Source organism: Aptenodytes patagonicus, chromosome 4 (genome assembly GCF_965638725.1).
Source record: "Aptenodytes patagonicus chromosome 4, bAptPat1.pri.cur, whole genome shotgun sequence".
Lineage (NCBI taxonomy): Eukaryota > Metazoa > Chordata > Aves > Sphenisciformes > Spheniscidae > Aptenodytes > Aptenodytes patagonicus.
The window spans coordinates 46,563,950-46,583,880 of NC_134952.1; the positions used below are offsets into that span (position 1 = coordinate 46,563,950).

Here is a 19,931-nt window from a genome sequence, read left to right on the forward strand (position 1 = left end):
TGCAGCAATTTCTTACCATGTAGAAATGTCTTTTTGTGTGTTTAACTCGATCTGTAGGAATTAACAGATTATTCTTAAGTAGACTTTCTAATTTATCATATGCTGTATTGATGAAAAGTTTCCACTTTGAATGGTTTTCTGATGTTATACATTAGTTGGAACTGCTCTAGTATTACAGTGGAATTTTTAATATCCAGTACATACAATGAGCTGCTGACTTTCAAGTATTAGTTTATTTTTCTGGAAATTTTCTAACAAAAAACCTGTAATAATTTTTAAAATATACCTCTAAGAACTTGCAGCAGTTCACACCTAAATTATAATTATGGCCCAAATTATAATTATAATCATGCTCATTATCATGGCCATTATAAAGGCCATGAAGATCAAATGTTTGACTGCATGGTTTATATATGAAATAGTCAAAACCAGGAAGAGCTGAGTTGGCTTGAACTAGAATGGAGAAAGAATGTTACAAAGCACTCCTGAAAATTTTATTTCCAGTCCCCTTCTGTTGTTAGACTGCCATGGCTTACACTTACATGGTTATGCTGAAAAATATTAGGCTATGTCTGAACAACATGTGAATTTCTTGTCATGCCAGTTAATCCTTGGTTCTTCATTTGTCAAAGCACTGGAAAAGTTTGTAAGGGACTTTTCATTTGGGAGTCTTCTTGCATTGCTGCTGAAGTATTGTAAGCTACTTGTTAATACCTACGTTCCCACCTGAAATCATTAGGAAGTACTTCTAGCATCCTAATGAATTTTCTTCTTGTAATTTGCATGGCTCTGACAGAGAGCAATGTTTATGCAATGTCTTCAGTGAAAAAGTGTATGCTCTGAGATTTCCAGGTATAAACAGGAAGGCGGCAGCCAACAGAGTGCTGACTGTTGGTTTCTCATTCTCTGCCAGAGACTAAGAAATATGGAATATAGTCTGTAAATTCATATGTGTATTCTAGAGCATGCCAAGTCTGCATATCTAATACATGCACGCACAACCCTCCTCTGCAAGCCACATGAGTCATACTATTTAGCGGGGAATATTAACAACAGTGCCTTATTGTGAATGATATCATTATGGGTTGAGAGTTGTTTGTTTTCAGTCTCAAGGGACAATCAGTGAAAATTGCTGATTTAGTCATCGTCACCTGGATACCTTTTACTTAGGCCCAATTCTGATCTTATGGAGTTAAGACCATTACATTCATTATAGTCAGGGTTGTAATGCCTAACTAAGAGCAAGCACTGGCCCAGGAGAGTGGGTGGGGGTAGGAAGAGCAACAATCAGGGGAATCTGGGTAAAGCAGAGAGGGAAGAATCGAGAAAATTTGGAATTCAGCCTGGGCCTGGGCAGGAACTTCAATCAGGAAAGAGCTTTTTGTCCAACTGAGCAGGTGGATATAGAGGGTACAGCAAAGGGGACATGCTTTTAACAGCTCTCATGGACTTCTAACAACTGATTTTGCCATATTGATTCAAACTGTTTCCAGCCTTGCCCTTATTTTGTCTTGTTTTACCAAAGGGCTAATGGGATCTGAGTCAGATGTGCAGCAGTCACTGTTGTCTCTGTTATTTCTCCAGGCTAAAATATTTCTTCTAACTTCCTGTGAAAAACCTGCTTCTTTCCCTTTTTCTCCCTGCCTCCCTTCTTACCATTGCTGTTTGCTGTTAAGTTAGGCAGTTCAACTCTGATTCTCATTAATTTAGGCCTCAGGATTAGGTCAGTTCAGAGGTGTTTAGGTTAGATTGGAATTAGGTCCAGTTTAGAGGTGTTTAGGCAATAATGACTTTGTCTGAATGAAACAAAGCAAGAGAAGAAACATATAGTGGTATAAGCATGTTCTCCCAGTTTATTAAAGCCAAATTTGAATGTGTAAGCACAAAGCATAGAATACATGTTCTGCAGTTAGGTTTTTGCCCAGAGGTTATAAAACTTCTCCCTCAACTAATAGCACATTTTGTATTATAATGAAACACCTGTAAAATACAGACAGTCTGAGTGTTCAATGATTTTATGTTCATTTAGGGTATCATAGCCAAGAAAGAAATGCACAGAAGGTAGTACTTCAGGATTCAAAAATAGCCTGAGCTTTCCTTGTGTGGTCTGGTCTACAAACAACCTGAGATTTATAGTTCACAGTGTTTATCTGGAAAGTCTGTTTGCCTGCAGAATCTGAGAAGTCATAAAATTTGATCCTGTGAAATCCTCTGTCCCAGAGACAGAGAGGGTAAAAAAAATCTATTGCAGTAAGATGCAGCAGTGAATTCTGAGGACTAAGAACAGAGCTTTTCCTGAGCATGTCAATGTTGCTCTCAGCTCTAAGGTAACAAGAGAATTTTCTTCCTTCTGAGGTTCCCTGAACAGAGTACCTATGTCCTAGGCAAATTCCAGGATTTCATTTAAGTAACAAGACCTGCTTTTTCTTTTTTTCCCCTCTTAATCATTTGTCTAACTGTAGTCAAGAAGTCTTATGAAACATTGTTTATTTTATTTTACTTTTCTCAGGGAGAGGGAATATGTTCTGCATTCTAATCTGCTTTTTCCTGTGGGCAATAGCATTCAAAAGGCATGGCTAATTTTTTTAAGTCCCATTACAATCATTGTATATGAATAAGCTGATATCAATTAAACATGTTATTTTTACTATTTCTTCCTACATGTTCAAAGCATTTTTTGAAGAAGTCTTAGGAAAGTTGCCTGTAAAATTTCTTCTGTAGTCCTTCTTCCAACTAGTAATTCATTGTGGGGGAAAAAAAAAGGATGTCAGAGTCTGGACTTAAGGCAAGTATGAAGTTTTTCTTTGAGGCTGTCTGCTGATGCTTTCATTGCTAACTCATTAGCAACACCTAGCTATAAACTTTTAGTCAAGTCTATGGGGCTAGCAAGGGAGAAAAGGTGCATCTTTACCATTGCACTGAACCTCTTGCTGTACCTATCTTTTGTGTTCCTGTTACTGAAAATCACCACTGTGGAAAAGATTAATCTCACCCAATTATTTTCAGGGATGATGAGATCCACATCTATGATCTAGCTTTTTGATTAACATTGCCTTTTTAATTCCATGTGTCAGCTTGGCAACAAGGAATAAAATATGAAGTAGTGGTGTATGGAGGTGGTGTAATTATCTTCTACAGTACTCAGCTTGATCTTCTCACATTGCTTTGTAGGAAGAGGATTTCCAGTTAGCCTCTGAATAGATAAGATAAGAGAATGGGTTTTGGGCCTTTCTGGTGTTTGGGAGTTGATGCAAACACAATCTGTATCAGCTATCATTTCAGATTCTTGATGAGTATATTTTTTTCATATTCTATTACAATGGCAAATCATCATCACAAATTGCAATCACAGTAGTAGCAAAACAAAGCCAGAAGAGATTTGTTTTATGTATTACTTGGGATGATTTGCTCCTGTTCAAATTTGTGCAGTTTGGATTTCTAAGATAATGAAAGAGGCCAGACACTTGAAGTGCGTGTTGCAACATAACTGGGTGGGATCCACCCAAGAGTGCTGAGGGAGCTGGCAGAGGAGCTCACCAAGCCGCTCTCCATCATTTATCAGCAGTCCTGGTTAACGGGGGAGGTCCGGGATGACTGGAGGCTTGCCAATGTGAATGCCCATCTACAAGAAGGGCCAGAAGGAGGGTCCGGGGAACTACAGGTCTGTCAGCCTGACCTCGGTGCCAGGGAAGATTATGGAGCGGTTCATCTTGAGGGCGCTCACAAGGCATGAGCGGGACAACCAGGGGATCAGGCCCAGCCAGCACGGGTTCATGAGAGGCAGGTCCTGCTTGACCAACCTGATCTCCTTCTATGACCAGGTGACCCACCTAGTGGATGAGGGAAAGGCTGTGGATGTGGTCTACCTGGACTTCAGCAAGGCCTTTGACACCGTCTCCCACAGCATTCTCCTAGAGAAGCTGGCGGCTCACGGCTTAGACAGGTGGACTCTGCGCTGGGTCAAAAACTGGCTGGACGGCCGGGCCCAGAGAGTTGTGGTGAATGGAGTTAAACCCAGTTGGTGGCCGGTCACAAGCGGTCTTCCCCAGGGCTCAGTTTTGGGGCCGGTCTTGTTCAATATCTTTATTGATGACCTGGATGAGGGGATTGAGTGCACCCTCAGGAATTTTGCAGACGACACCAAGTTGGGCGGGAGTGTTGATCTGCTCAAGGGTAGGAAGGCTCTGCAGAGGGACCTGGACAGGCTGGATCGATGGGCCCAGGCCAACTGTATGAGATTCAACAAGGCCAAGTGCCGGGTCCTGCACTTGGGCCACAACAACCCCATGCAGCGCTACAGGCTTGGGGAAGAGTGGCTGGAAAGCTGTCTGTCGGAAAAGGACCTGGGGGTGCTGGTTGACAGCCGGCTGAACATGAGCCGGCAGTGTGCCCAGGCGGCCAAGAAGGCCAATGGCATCCTGGCCTGTATCAGAAATGGTGTGGCCAGCAGGAGTAGGGAAGTGATGGTGCCCCTGTACTCGGCCCTGGTGAGGCCGCACCTCGAATACTGTGTTCAGTTTTGGGCCCCTCACTGCAAGAAGGACGTTGAGGTGCTGGAGCGTGTCCAGAGAAGGGCAACGAGGCTGGTGAGGGCTCTGGAGAACAAGTCTTATGAGGAGCGGCTGAGGGAACTGGGACTGTTTAGCCTGGAGAAAAGGAGGCTGAGGGGAGACCTCATCGCTCTCTACAACTACCTGACAGGAGGTTGTAGCGAGGTGGGTGTTGGTCTCTTCTCCCAAGTAACTAGTGATAAGACGAGAGGAAATGGCCTCAAGTTGCGGCAGGGGAGGTTTAGATTGGATGTAAGGAAAAATTTCTTTACTGAAAGTGTTGTCAAGCATTGGAAGAGGCTGCCCAGGGAAGTGGTTGAGTCACCATCCCTGGACGTATTGAAAAGACGTGTAGATGAGGCACTTAGGGACATGGTTTAGTGGGCATGGTGGTGTTGGGTTGACGGTTGGACTCGATGATCTTAGAGGTCATTTCCAACCTTAATGATTCTGTGATTCTATAAGTTTATGAGATCTGGCTCTTTTCCATGCCTTCCTTGCTGTCTCTTATTCTTCAGTTCCTCAACACTACTCTGTATATAATTCAATCTCTTTTTTTTTTCCCCCTATCAGCCAAATGTTTTATTTTATTCTTTTCAACTGGGTTTTTTTTCCAGTCATTTTTCCAAGGATTTAATACCTATTTTCATTATCTAGAAGATGTATTTTATTATCTTTATTGACCTTTATTATCCTGGTTTGTTAAAATGAAAGTAATGTCCTGTAGCATACACAGTGTTAATAATGTGAAAAATAATATGCAAAAATCAATATACAAATATTATTAAATAATGAACATGATGTAGAATAGCTTTATTGGTGTGCAGACAAACTGGGATGTACCCCAGCCTCATTTTTTTAACTAAATAACAATCCACTTAGTTTATGGTTCATTTTTCACCATTCTGATTCTAATTAGCTATTTAAATTCTGTTTTGAAATGAAAATAATTATGGACTTTAAACATTTGTTTTAAATGCCAGTATACTGTGCATCCATACAGTGTTATATTCCCATCTGAGTAAATGCAGCATTGACATATAGCAATAATGTTTTGTAAGAAAACTGTTAATTGAATTGGGCTTGAGTATAAAATTAAAGTACAATATTTGTGTACAATTAGACTCCTTTTAAATTGGCTCCAATGAGATTGAGTAAATATTAGGTTTTATATCCATGTCTCTTTTCAATATCTATAGTTTAAAACATCCTTAAGACTTTCAGTCCTATACTTTGTATGGTAGAAAAACAAGTTCAGAAAAAGAATATCTCTTTTTAACACTAGGAAAGTATCTCACTAGTTTTAACTTTTTTCTTCATTGATTAATTTGTCCTAGTTATTTTTTCAGCAGTAATTTTGAACTGTGATAACTTTACTGACAATGATGTGCAGTGGGAGCACAAATCTGATATGTCTTGGATAAAACCATATTTGATGAAATGCTACTATACTTTTTTTTTGCTTTCACAATATCAACTGTCCTCATCTCACGTTAGCAAGGTGTCAGGTTAAGCAACCCATCTATACTTCATGTGAACCATGGCTTTTGTTACCTGGCAGTAAAAGTATTTGGTATTACAATATGTAAGCTATTTCTCTAGCATTTATTTTCCTGATCAGCTTAATTTTTTTCATTTGAAAGCTTTGCAAAGGAGCCATGGTAAGAAACATAGATCTATGTTTATGTATATTAGGTTTAGGAATATTTTATTTAGTTTTCTTCAGCAGTCTTTCCTTTTGAGAGTTTTGTAACTGGAAAATTCAGTTTGTAACTTTATTTCCATTGCTTATAAAGCAAAATATCAGTAAGAAAGTCTCATAGACTTCTGTCCTCTTACCTTGTGGACTTTTGTTACTGAAGTAGTCTTACGCTTACCTTAAAGTGCCCCCAGTTCCGGGTAGGGTGACTCTGCATAGATTACAATAGTTGTCATGACATCTTATTTTTACTCTTCCTCTTTTCTATTTGCTGGTGGGGTCATATAGAATGCCCTGAGCTGGACTACTTATCTGTTTCTGATAACTGATTCCATGGTAAATCTTACCAGACAAGAACACTACATCCATCAGTATGCTCAAATCCCTTCAACCAAAAGGGAATGTGATGTTTTCCAGTTTCAGATTTATTTTCCATAAATAAATAAATAAAACCAAACATCAGCAGCAGCAACAACAATAAATAAAAAACCAACCCCAACCAAGCAAAACAAAACAACCTGCAAAAAACCCCTCCAAAACACTGATTTTATTTGCCCTTCAAATAATGGGGCAAAACATTAAGATGCCCACTGAAAACATTAAAGGTTTTGGTAGCTCTGCTCAGGCCTGACATACACAGAAAATGGAAAGTCTAATAAGAGCTTAATTAAAAGATGTCTTAATTATGTCTGTTTTGATTGTTATGCATTGATACGACTATGCTTAAATGCTTTTAAGAACATGAAAGTTTAAAGCCTAAAACATAAAAGTTAAACCAAAGATCTCCCAAACTTAATAATAAAAAAAAGTTACTATTTGATCTTGTTGAAAGTGATCCAAGAGATGAGCAAGAGATTATTGTTTCACTTGGCATGTCTTTTTAGCTCCGGCATTTTTAAGTTTTCATTTAATGCAATTTAACTATGCTACATTTATACTGTTCATATAAATGAACATGTAATGCATGAACAATGCAATGTATGAACAGTACATTTATATGAACTAAGTATAATATCAATAAATATTTCTTTAATATTGCATGATATTAATAATATCTGCTTAATGTTCTTTGTTAATTCTGTCAAATAACTTTTTGTAATTGAATTCCCCTACTCAATGCATTGTAACAAAATGTTAATTTGAAACAAGAAAAATCTAACAAGCTTATTCCTTCTATGTCCCTTCTTCCTGTGAAAACAAAGTAAACAAAAATTATCAGTCATTTGTTTAATGTACAGTCTGTAACTCTGGGTGTGTAATCTGGAATAAACAGCCTCTAATTCAAGTGTAATTTCTAAGGAGAAGTAAGGTCTATCACTCTCCTGAGGCATCAGCACAATCTTCCATTCTCTAGAGTGGTTCATGGAAATGCTATTAATTTCTATTACTCTTACCTGAGGATTATACTCATACATCAATGCAAGTAATACAGAATTAATATTACATTATCTTAATAGAATTTATTCAACTTTGTTGGTATATCTAACATTATTTGGTGTTACATCATTTAATGTAACAATTCTACTGGATAAAAAGTTACGTTAAAATTAATAGTAACTACTGTATTACAATAAGCTGATCCTAAAAATTGTGAAAGACCAATCCCATTGTAACTGATAGTTTGTGGGGTTTTTTAAAGGTCTGAGAAACCATTGCATTAGCCAGTCTGACTTTCCATATAAAGGCCTCCCATTTATTTCTGTATTCTTTCATTCCTCCTGTAACTGGGGCATGAGTAAAGCATGTCTTTCAAAAAAATTACTGCGTCTTCAAATACTTTCTATACCTTAATATTTTCAAATCATTTCCTTGGTGGTTTATTATTAACAATTAGTAAAGAACAGAGTTTGTCATTTGGATACATCTGTCTTCTCCTTTAGTGACTGCTTCCTGATATCTACTCCATCATTAGATAGAATGCAGTGAAAGTCTTTGGTTTGGTACAAGGAAATGTTTGCAAGACATTATTCATAGTTTATTATTAAAACCAAACCCTATTTTAGCTGTAAAATAGGGTATTTAATACCTATGTATATAAATATATATATATATTTATACCCCTAGTATCAGTCTGGGGCAGGGAAGAAAAATAGATTTTTTTTTAATATATAAAGAAGGAACTATAATTAAAAAATACAATATTATCAATTAGATTAGAACTTCAGATATTTACTGAATTGTTATTTCAGCTCTCTGCATTTTTTTTTAAAAGCTACTTGCTTCCAACATGAACTCCAAGAGAAAAATATCTAAAAGTTTTACAATACATTGCCTACTTCACAGTAGGGAGACTGTAACCAATTGTTGGTATATCTGTAGTGTATGTAGCTTTACTTCATGATTCATTTTGAAAAGTTAGTTGAAATTCAACAATCAAAGACTGAGCTAATCTTGAATTTTCTAAGATTCAATAGAAAAAAAATCTTAATTTTATTTTTTAGTTTCTTAAATGTCACACAGTGGGTAATATGGTATAACCTTTCATCAAACCTCTGGTTAAAATGAACGTATTCCTCAAATATATAGTTGAACACTTTACAAAAGGGCAGGTGCGACTGATTAATATTCATATCATGAACTTCTCTTTTCATTTGCAACACTACTTTATCTGCCTTTGTAAGATGAATGGTAGAAACAAAATATTATTCCTAGAAACTTCTCAGCATATTGGTTTTAATCAATACTGGTAGATACACTATAGTTTTACCCATAATTATGTCCTAACACAGACTAAATATTACTTGCATTCCTGGATTGTAAGAAGGTAATTGATGTTGACGCTCTTGTGTCTATACTCTCTAATTGTCATTCTTGCTGCAGATTTTCTTTTATCTAGACAAAAATTTGCAGAGGAAAGATAAGATTTGAATGAGCCTCAGACAGGCTGAATAATAAAATGCAATGCACATTATGCGGTTTTTAGAAAATTACACTTTAGAAAATTACCCTTAAAAACCATCTCTGAAATTTAAAAAAAAAAAACAAACGAATAGGGGTTTTAGGCAAATTACTCCCATTAATGTCAATGGGAATTGTGCAGCTAAGATCCATCTGTACTGTTTTTTTTTGGAAAAAAATAACACTATATTGTCAGGAAATATAATTCTTTTCAGTAATTGTGAGGGTACCTGGGGTTTTAGGAGCTCACATGAGGAGAAAGATAATAGAATACCCATTAAATACTGTCCCTTAGAATTTCCAGTGATAATTCAGTATGCTAAAATATTGCCTCTTGGAGATCTTTCTCCCCCTTCTTTGTCTACGCAAATCTGGAGTGTCCTCAGATAATTTTAAAATAAATATATACACTGAGTATGATTAGCTTATGAGCTATATGAGATAAGTATATTAATCTACAGCACCTTACCAACTATCCTGTGTTATCTCATTTCTTTTGTTGTAGGCTGGAAGAAAGTAAGTCTTATGCTGTCCATACATGGGAAAGTAGTTCTACACTGAATGTCTGAGCATTTAAAGTTTAATGCAAAATATGCACAAAGAGCAGTAATCTACTTTTGTGTAGCCATCACTTACATAGCATTCATAGCTCCTCCAACTTAGCTAAGGAGAGTTGTAGCCTGGATTTGACTACATAAATTGGCTTATACACTCTTCAGTATATAAGCTGGTTTAGTCGTAGTGGTACACGTTTCAATGCAAAAGTGTATACTTCTTCCATTACTTAAACCATGCATTAAGTGTTTTAACGATTAAAGCATTATCAAAACAGCAATGCTGCACAGCCATATAAAATTGGTAGAACCTTTTTCTGTCATGTGCTATGAAGCTGCTTATAAATTTAACAAGTATTTGGTCTGTCATCAAAGAACAAAGTATGAAGTCATCATATTAAGAACCAGAAGCTATAGTTATGTTGTATTTCTGTAAGAGTGAGCTGCCTAAAAAATTTACCCAGAGTAAGCTTCTATGCATGTTCCTTTGATTCTTTTCCTATTCAGCTCAGAACTGTGGCCAGTTGTTTTAGGACAATTGTCCTAATGAAAGCAGTGTAAGTATAGAAGGGTAACAGCCCGTGGAAGAATTGATCCTTAAAGTCAGCATGAAGATTTTATTTGATTTTTCCGTTTTAAATAACACAAAATTTGGAAAACAGGTCCTTCTCTGCTTCAGTAAAATGAAGGAAAGACTATATTTGGCCTTTGCCTGTTCTTTTCTTAGGCCCATAGAGTCCTTAAGATTACTCTTGGACAAGGTCTTACATTGGAAATAAAAAGACAATAGAAAACTTTACAATCCTAATAAAAAGCAATGATTTAGTGAAATGAGAATCCTTGAATTTAAAGGTAAGATAAAAATCAAAGCTACTCACTTCTTTTCAACTGCAGTAGTAACCAGGGCATGTAGGCCTAACGCTAGGGTGCTTCTTTCCCTTGGGAGCTACCAGCAGCCTGCTGCACAGGTCTTTTTACACTAGGCAGCAGTTTTAGGAAATGTGTCCACATGGATCACGAATAATTCTACCAGAAGAATTGTTGCTTTTAAAATGCATTAATCTTTCTCTCTCTGCCTATTTTGGAAAAGAAGTGTTATTTTGTAGAATGTAATCGGGTTTCCAGAAATCTATTTGGTGTATACAATATTACTGTGACATTAGCATGAAGCTACTTCAATGCGGTTGGTACTGAAGAAAATTAGGAGTTAGACTGTAACTTTAGCCCAGGGCAATTGTTTCACCTTGAGGACGAAGGCTTTGTCTGCTGTGCTTTATGTGGTCCAAGGCTGCCTTTCAGACTAGCATGTGCCCTACGAACACATCTAGGTGATTTGCTTAATGCACAGACATGCCTAAATAGAAAAACTGTGGATTAGCCTTTGTGTAGAACTTCTATGAATGGAAAGTGGACAGAAGAAAAAGCATGCTTTGTTGAAGCCTGGCCTGGAGATAGTTTTCCTTAAAAGCATATAGGCATAGACAAGATGATGTAGAACTTTTGCATATCTTTATTTTTTCTCTGCTTCCTCTTTGCTTTGAGGGTTTGCAATTTGCTGCATGCAAAAAAGAACAGCTGCTTCATACTCTCCTTCCTGGGTCTGCCATAAATCAGTAAATCAAGAAACAAATCAGCAGATTTCACAGTTCCCCCCACCCCCACCTCTGTGGTTTGTTTTTTTGTTGTTATTTTGTTTTTAATGAAATGAATCTTTCACTCTCTTATCTAGGCTTTCCAAATACTGTTGGATCTCTTTCATAAGGGTTCATGAATTCAAGAATTCCTGAAATTTTCTCCAGAGGCCTCTAAGGCTTGCTCTAAGACTGTAATATCCAGTAATACCTAATTGTGGGAACGTCATTAATTCTGAAACTTCAACAGCTTTATATTTTTCCTTATTTCTGCCTAGCCACCTTGCTCTGCATCTTGTTTCCTTCACACAGTCTTACATTCATGTGAGTTAATTGATACAAGAACAACCTATGGAATATTATTTTCCCAGAATTTGCTGCCATAAATGCCGGCAATCTCTAACACGACTGAGCTGTGTATGCAGAATACCCGCGCAAGAATCCTGTTGCAAACCTTAAATTACAAAGCTCTCTGTAGTAAATAGTGTTCTGACAGGAACAACAGGAAAATGGATCACTTTTTGCTCATTCTTTCTTCCTTACTGTAGTAAGCAAGGCCTCGCTTACTGCTACTTAACAGAGTAGCTTTACAAATGTAAATGTTGCTTCTGCTTTGCATGCATTTTTAGTTTAAATTGCAATTCTGCTGCAGTTGCTGAGAGTCTTATGAAGTCTGATTCTGTGAAACTTCTTTGAAACACAAATGTTCAGCATAATGTCATGGATCAAATTGCTTCTGAGTATAGTTTACCAAATTGTCTTTTGTTCTATGTGCGCTTGCTCTCTATGGCTGTGACCACGCTACTATTTCATCCATGAATAAAAAGTTTCTGTACATGTATAGTTCGGTTTTCTTGTAATTAAAGCTGTTGTATTAATATAAGATAATATGTTGTTGTTCAACTACCATAGCTTGTATATGTTTTAACAACACATTAGAAATAGATTATCTTGGTACCTCTCTCAATGAAATGCTATCTTTAATAACATTTATTCCTTTAATTATTTTTTAAAAGTTACTATATAGTAACAAAGTACCCCCACTGCAGAATGAACATTAAAGGGAATGAACACAAAACTAATTTTCTGCATTTTAACTACATTTTATGATATGACTAATGATAAATTTTCATTACAAAATGTTAATCAAGCAAATAAGTTTGCACTCCCTCTTTCATCAGTTTCTGTAATTAGTGGTTTATGTTTATTAAATTATTTTAATTTTTGTCACATGTCAAGGACAATCTACCATATGTTTTAGACTAATTAGCACTTTGTTTATTTTAAGAATTCCATTAATTCAGCAGCTACTTTTCAAATACAGCCAGCATGGAAAATAAGACTTTGTCTGAGTTTTGCAAGAAGGAAATAAGGCTCCTCTGCTTTATCACTAGCCCACTCTGGCAGACACATGCCCAGATCCTCAGCAGATGATTCAGGCAGAGAGATGAGTGAGGTTCTAGATGCAACACAAGTATGTAGTTTGTCTTTTAAAAACACAGAATTAAGTGGAAGTCCATCTGTTTCTATGTGCAATTTCCATGGTTTAAAAATATCAACTCTTCTCCTTTCAAAAAGGGAAAAAACAAACAGAATGCACATAATACATATTTCAATGGGGCTAAGAAACTAGCTTTACTGTTTCTAAAATAGCTGGTGGGTTTTATTAGTCCTGGAATATTATCTACCTTTACAGATCAGCTCTGGTCTTTTTTCATAAATAGCTGTGTACGTTCTGTGGAATCACTGTACATTAAGAGTCCCTTTGACCATCCTGCTCTACTCCCCTTATTGCTAATATGAAGCCCTTTTTCTAAATAAAATGTGATACTATGGGAACATTATTTACCAAACGTGTCATTTCTGAACAATGATGTCAAAATGTTAGGATGTTTTAAGATATATTGATACTATTTCTGTGTTAAGACAAAGAGAAAACAGCACAAGAAAAGGTGCTTTTTACCTTCCAAGAGCATTTCTGTGTATAGTTAAATCAGTTTCTTTACAGAGCCTAGTTTGATATATATTGCAAATAGTTTATAACTTATGATTTGCCAGAATAGCAATTTCTGTGGTCAGCCATCCATGATCTTTTTCAGTTCACAAACACTGCAGAAAATTTGACATTTTCTCCACTTTCATTCACTGTGCTTTGAAAAGTTGACATTGAATTCAGTCTGTTGGACACACAAGAAGTGCTTCTTTACAATTCTAATATGTTCTGCATTGATACATTTCATCAGGCTGATACAATATGATGCAACACAAAACCATGCAAAGCCATGCAACTTGTCTGATTAATTTGGTTGGAGACTGTTAAATTCAAAACTATTTTGCTATATTGAAGCAGATCAAAAATCCTGGGATGCAAGATGATCTGTTCTGCTTACAATTGCCTTGTAGCAATAGATAGCAATATAATATTGTGGTTCATGTAATAATTCCAGTGTTATTTAGACAGTAAATATATATAATTTCTTCGATTGTTAACACAAGTGAGGTGAAAATATTTTGTTTATATATCATAATGCAATGCAGGAGAAAAATAACACCGAAATGTCTCCACACTATGTTGTTTATACAGAATTAGTATGTTTTACTTAATACAGTGATGTTTGCACATTTACATGCTTTCTAATAGCATATGGGTAGAAATATTTTCTTTTCAGGCCAACTAGCATCAAAACCCTAGCATGCTGCACAAATGCAAGTAGAAATATCTGTTGTTGTCGTGGTTTAACCTCAGCCGGCAACTAAGCACCACGCAGCCGCTCGCTCACTCCCCCCCGGTGGGATGGGGGAGAGAATTGGAAGGGTAAAAGTGAGAAAACTCATGGGTTGAGATAAAGGCAGTTTAATAGGTAAAGCAAAAGCCACACACGCAAGCAAAGCAAAACAAGGAATTCATTCACTGCTTCCCATGGGCAGGCAGGTGTTCAGCCATCCCCAGGAAAGCAGGGCTCCATCACGCGTAACAGTTACTTGGGAAGACAAACGCCATCACTCCAAACGTCCCCCCCTTCCTTCTTCTTCCCCCAGCTTTATATACTGAGCATGACGTCACATGGTATGGAATATCCCTTTGGCCAGTTTGGGTCAACTGTCCTGGCTGTGCCCCCTCCCAGCTTCTTGTGCACCTCCAGCCTTCTCAGTGGGTAGAGCATGGGAAGCTGAAAAGTCCTTGACTAGTGTAAACACTACCTAGCAACAACTAAAACATCGGTGTGTTATCAACATTGTTCTCACCCTAAATCCAAAACAAAGCACTGTACCAGCTACTAGGAAGGAAATTAACTCTATCCCTGCTGAAACCAGGACAGTTGTGATGAACAATTGTTTGTTTACCTCTCTCATATTCCAGGACTCTGAGTGGTTTATTTTCTTGTTTGTTTCCCACCAGGAAAAGCAGTTCCTATTTCCCTGAGCATCTGAACTTAATTTACGTAATTATAGGTGCTTATAACATTTATGCACTAACATAAGTCATTGCTTCTTAGTGGTTTTCTACACAAATTAATTCACATACTTTTAATAATAAGGAAGAATCTGTATTTTATGCACCTTCAGTATAAATTTTTCTATTTTTTTTTAATTCTGTGTTTTCAGTTGAAAAGTCTAATATTATGACGGGCTTTCCCTAGGCAGAAGGTTAATTTCACAGTTCAGAGATGCTACACCCAGTCTAATCACTGGTAAATCTTGAAATAACTTGAGGCTTACAGACTTCTCTTTCTATCTGGATGAACTTTGCATCTACCAAGGGTCTTGCTGGCACAAGGCATATCACACTGAGGCTGGTCTATGATCTACTAGCAAAGTTTTTTCTTAATAGATTGAATGGCAGCTTAAAATTAAAATTCGAGACTTTTGAGAAAACTAAGCCATGCAAAGTTGCTCAAAAATCTTCAGCTGAAATTAAAGAAAATAAAGATATTAAAAAAATAATGTATTTAAAGAAAATAAGATTTTCAACTAATGCCTTCTTTCCTTGAAATTTGTTTTTTTAGTCACTGAAACCGTAACACATTCCGTTCAAAAATATCCTGTTTTGTTTTTTTTATTTTAAAATTTCATCTGAATCATTTTTCTTTCCTAACTTTGCCAAGATTGTTGCACTCTATTCTCCCTAGAAAGTCTTTCTCATCCTTTTTTGGTGTTTCTCTTCTCTTTTGACACCAAGATTTGATTTTTAAGATTGCTTTCCTGCAAGGCTACTCTGATCTAGTAATCAATGCTTGGATTAAGTCTTGAGAATCTACTTATTGTAATGTAAGCAGAAGACATTATAGGCTGTTCATGGAGCCTATAAATTGCAATATCTGAATGCTAACATAACTTGGCTACATCTTGGCTCTGAATCTAAGCACAGACTGCCTATCATGAATAATATTCCACTGAGTTTACACTGGCCTGTTAAAGTCTGTTTCACTCTCTGACCTCTAAAGAGATATAAAACAAAAATAAAAACAAATTCTCCTTTGTGAAGACTGTAAGAAAGTACTAGATAGATCTTCTAAACCAAATGCTGACTGTAGTTTAAAAAGAAATATCAAAGGAGTTAAACAATACTAAAACTAAAGCAGTAATTTTAGTACAGCATGAAAATCAGAACGGCACGAAAATCAGAGCTTTAGAGTTACTTGTAAATTCAGCCTGTCATATCATATCCTGTATTTCAGGAAATACCATACATTGTATTTAAGAAACAACAAGCATGTATGTGAAAATGCTTTACAATCTAGTACACCATATTTTATGATCAATAAAGGCAGAAGGACTTATTTTTTTTTTTAAATACCTGACCAGTATGTTTAATGTAGTCATGGAGAATTTTGAAAATGCACTTTCCAGATAGGTACCGGTTTTGACACACTTCTTTGTTTTGAAACAACAAGACAAAAGTCATTGGCTTACATTTGTAAGATCAGGTTGCATGGAACAACACAAATATTGCATCACTACCCATATTATTTTACAAAATGAGAAAAGTTGAAACAATACGTTTTAGTTGTTTGTAGATTAGATTGCCTCATTGTTTAAGTTAATGGTAGTTAAACATTTCTGTGTCCCTGTGAATTATAAAATACTTCTGTATTGTTGACTATAGCTTTATTCTTTTCATCAGTTTCAAATCTCCTTGGAAGAGGTTAAACAGCTTTGTGAGTGCACAGAATTAGTTTCAGGCGATATTTTTCTATATTATTCAGAGAAAGATAGGTAATAACTCTTATTAGGAAATTATTTGAATGGTAACTGGGAAAAATGCTATCAAAAGGTATACTATTAAAAGACATATGTATTGATGTAGGCATTAATTTATTTCCATAGATTTATATGTACAATCTGGACATATTTAAGCCTAAATGAACCCAATACGAGCACCATAATAATAAATCCTTGGTGTATATTGATAGAATAAAACAGTGCAATTAGTACTGAAGTGTAATCAGTATACTGTCTTTGTTATCAATAGATTATAGAATGTTAAAAATACCCCTTATAAATTGCAACAAAAGCCAAAAAAAAAAAAGTTATCTGATTTCCTCCTTTGGTTCAAATCTAAAAAAAAAAAAGTTATCCTGTAACAGAAAAAGAAATTTAGAAGTGTTTTGCATTTAGCCTATTCCTATTCCCATTTTTATTGGCATAAACTTATAAAGCAGGAAATATTTGAAGAATACCTTGCAGTTCACAAAACAAAGATCATGTCTTTAAGCAACTGTTGTGTAAAATCAAGTTTGACATTTTGGGGACAGATTACTGCCTTGAGTAAATTCTCATAGATTTTTCTCATGTCAATGAAGGCAACTAGCTCAGTGTATACTTAACACTAAATACCAGGTTATGCAGCAAATTGTTTACTGTGTTCATTCTCATGTAGGTGAAACGAAGGTGTTTAGTGAATAGATGCAGTTATATACAAGTGTGCTACTAGGAAAAACTTCTTGAGTTACATACTTTCATGGACTTCAGCATTTCTGAAGAAATAACTTGTCAGTCAGAAACTAAAATAAACCTAAAAAATCAATTAGGAGAACATGCTATCATAGCAGTTATTGCTTGAGTGGGAAATAATTCTTCAGTGTTTGCCAAGCAAACAACAGGATGTGTGTCAGACAGTGAAATCAAAATGAATAAACAGAAGGGCTGTCAACTTTAGTTGTAGTTTCAGAGTATTCAGAGTGAGTCCTTTGGTAAATGAACTTAATGAACTTGCTGCTTTTTTTTCTTTTTTTTTTTTCAATTTCAGTGTGTATTTTATGTGTTTCTTTCTTATGAATGAATTTTTACTACCAATACTAAGCAGAGAAATCAGGCTTTTTAGTAAGACATTGTCATAATGTTTTACATATGGAAAGTAGAGCATTTAAGAAATATCCTGCTTAAAAAAAAAGTTACTGTGTAAATATACCCTCAATTTTCAAATGGATTTTCATTCAATACTTTAGCATGTGAAACAAGTAATATAACTAGAAAATGTGGCTTAATAAATACTTGCTCAAATAAAAAAGAAATAACTTCAGCAGCACTTAGACTTCATTATTCAGAACCTGTTGTAGAAGCATTGTTATGCAAGTAAAATTACAAAAGGTAAAAAGTTTTCTGAACAGTTAGCAGAATGTGTATTTATAGGAAGCTTGAGGCTGGAAATGCTTGTGTGTTTTCAATTAAGTATTGCATTGACTTAACTTTTAGTTCAAAATAGTAAAATGATAAATTTCAGTCATTTAAAACTTTTGAGCTAATAACTCTGAAACAAATGTTTTTTTCATACGTAATTTTTTTCTGCAGTGCTGCTTTATTAGCTTGATGGCAATAAGTCAACACATTTAACATGATTAAAGCAAGTACCTTTTTCACAATTTCTGATTAACAAGTTTGTTCTATAAATATTTACAAAATTTGAGACTAGCACCCTGATAGCATGGTATATGGCTGATGGAAAAAGTATTCTCTTAGACTCGTATGGAAGGGATTCAGAGATTTGCGGGGAAGAAAGCAGAGCTAGAATTAAGCATAGGTAAGCTAAATACTCTGACCTGAACTAGAAATAGGTGGGCCAGCCTAAGAGGTTGTGCTGGTACCTTTAAGATAAAACAACATCCTCCAGGTAGATGTAATAGTTGTCCCAGTTCCTGGTAACAACCAGTTAACTTGTCCTGTATTAAATGTGATACTTCTCTCAGGAACTAATTAATTGATTCATAGTTTTAGCTTGGCCCTTCTGCCTATGGCTTTCAAGCCCTACTGCTGTCCTATGGTGAGCACTGTATCAGGTTGCTCTGTTTGGCCACCTTATATTCAACTCATAATGGAGTTATCATGTGCTCTCCGAAGGCCTTGTGTCCCATCCAAAGGCCTCAGGTATCCTTGTGCTTGCTACAAGCACTTTTACTGTGCCTATTCTCCTTTTTCTCTGTTACTTACTTACATTTGGTTTATTCCTAGTCATCAGCCTCGCAAGCATTTGCCTGTTACTTCATAAACTGCCAAATGCTTACTTAAGCTAGCCGTGACCCATTTCATATATGCAGTATGTTCACACATACCCACTGGTTGAGACAATTTCAGTTCTTCGTTATATTAGTACTGAGAATTAATACTATATTAATATGTATAATGGTTATACAACAGTTATTGTTTTAACTATAATATGAAAGAAATATCCACCACTGTGAGGTTTTAAATTGCTCATAAGTTGTTTCATACTGTTTGTAGATGATGTGATACTGGTCAATCACGGAATCATAGAATGGTTTGGGTTGCAAACTCTTGTCTTAATTTTCTCTCCTGCTCTCTGCCCTCCTTTCCTGTTCCTCATCATTAGAAATAATAACTAAAAGACTTACATGACCAATGTCTCAAACACAGACTTTTTAAGGTATAATAGAAACACAAATATAGTCTTCAAGATGTAAAGATAGATATTTTTGCATAACAAGAAATATAAAATCTCTTACTCCATGAACAACTTGCTCAGGTTTAGTCTTCTGGATGTAGGTGTGAGAATGACTTGCTCTGCTTATTCAAAAATGAGATTCAGATGCTTTATCAGCTGATTGTTTTCTAAACATGGAAGTTTACGTCCATTTTTGTGTGGTATTGCCTGAGTAGAAGGAATCTTTTCCTGTTATCTACTAACATATTTTTATGTTATTTTTAAGGACATTTTTACAGAAAAATAATACATTGGTATTTCAAAGAAAATCCAGAATGAGAAATAACTGGGTAACAGTGCTACGGGAAAAGATTGGTGTGTTAGAGTGAACAACCACTTGACTGTGAATCAGTTGTGTCATACTGTTTTTTTAGAAGGGAAATGTTATTTTGAAATATGTCAATATGTTATGTGTTGCTGATGCAGTTATGGAGCTGATGTATTTTAAAAAATCCTTAGTTCTAGACAATTCTGAATTGGAATATTGGAATACTTTAGGCAACGCATGTTAAAAAATCGTTAAAATAGAAAGAGAAGACTGGAAGATAACTGAACCAAGAGAAGATGACTTTGTTTTGCTTCAAAGATGAAACATTTTCCATGTTCACTGTGATGCAAGCAAGTCACGAAAAATACGAAAAAAAAAAAATAGTAGTTGAG

At 35.8% G+C, this 19,931-nt stretch overlaps 1 protein-coding gene across 4 annotated transcripts in view; it reads left to right on the forward strand.

Moving 5' to 3' along the window:
- Positions 1–19,931, forward strand: part of FSTL5 (follistatin like 5) — a 421,124-nt gene that overhangs the window by 93,489 nt on the left and 307,704 nt on the right. The window lies entirely within an intron of this gene.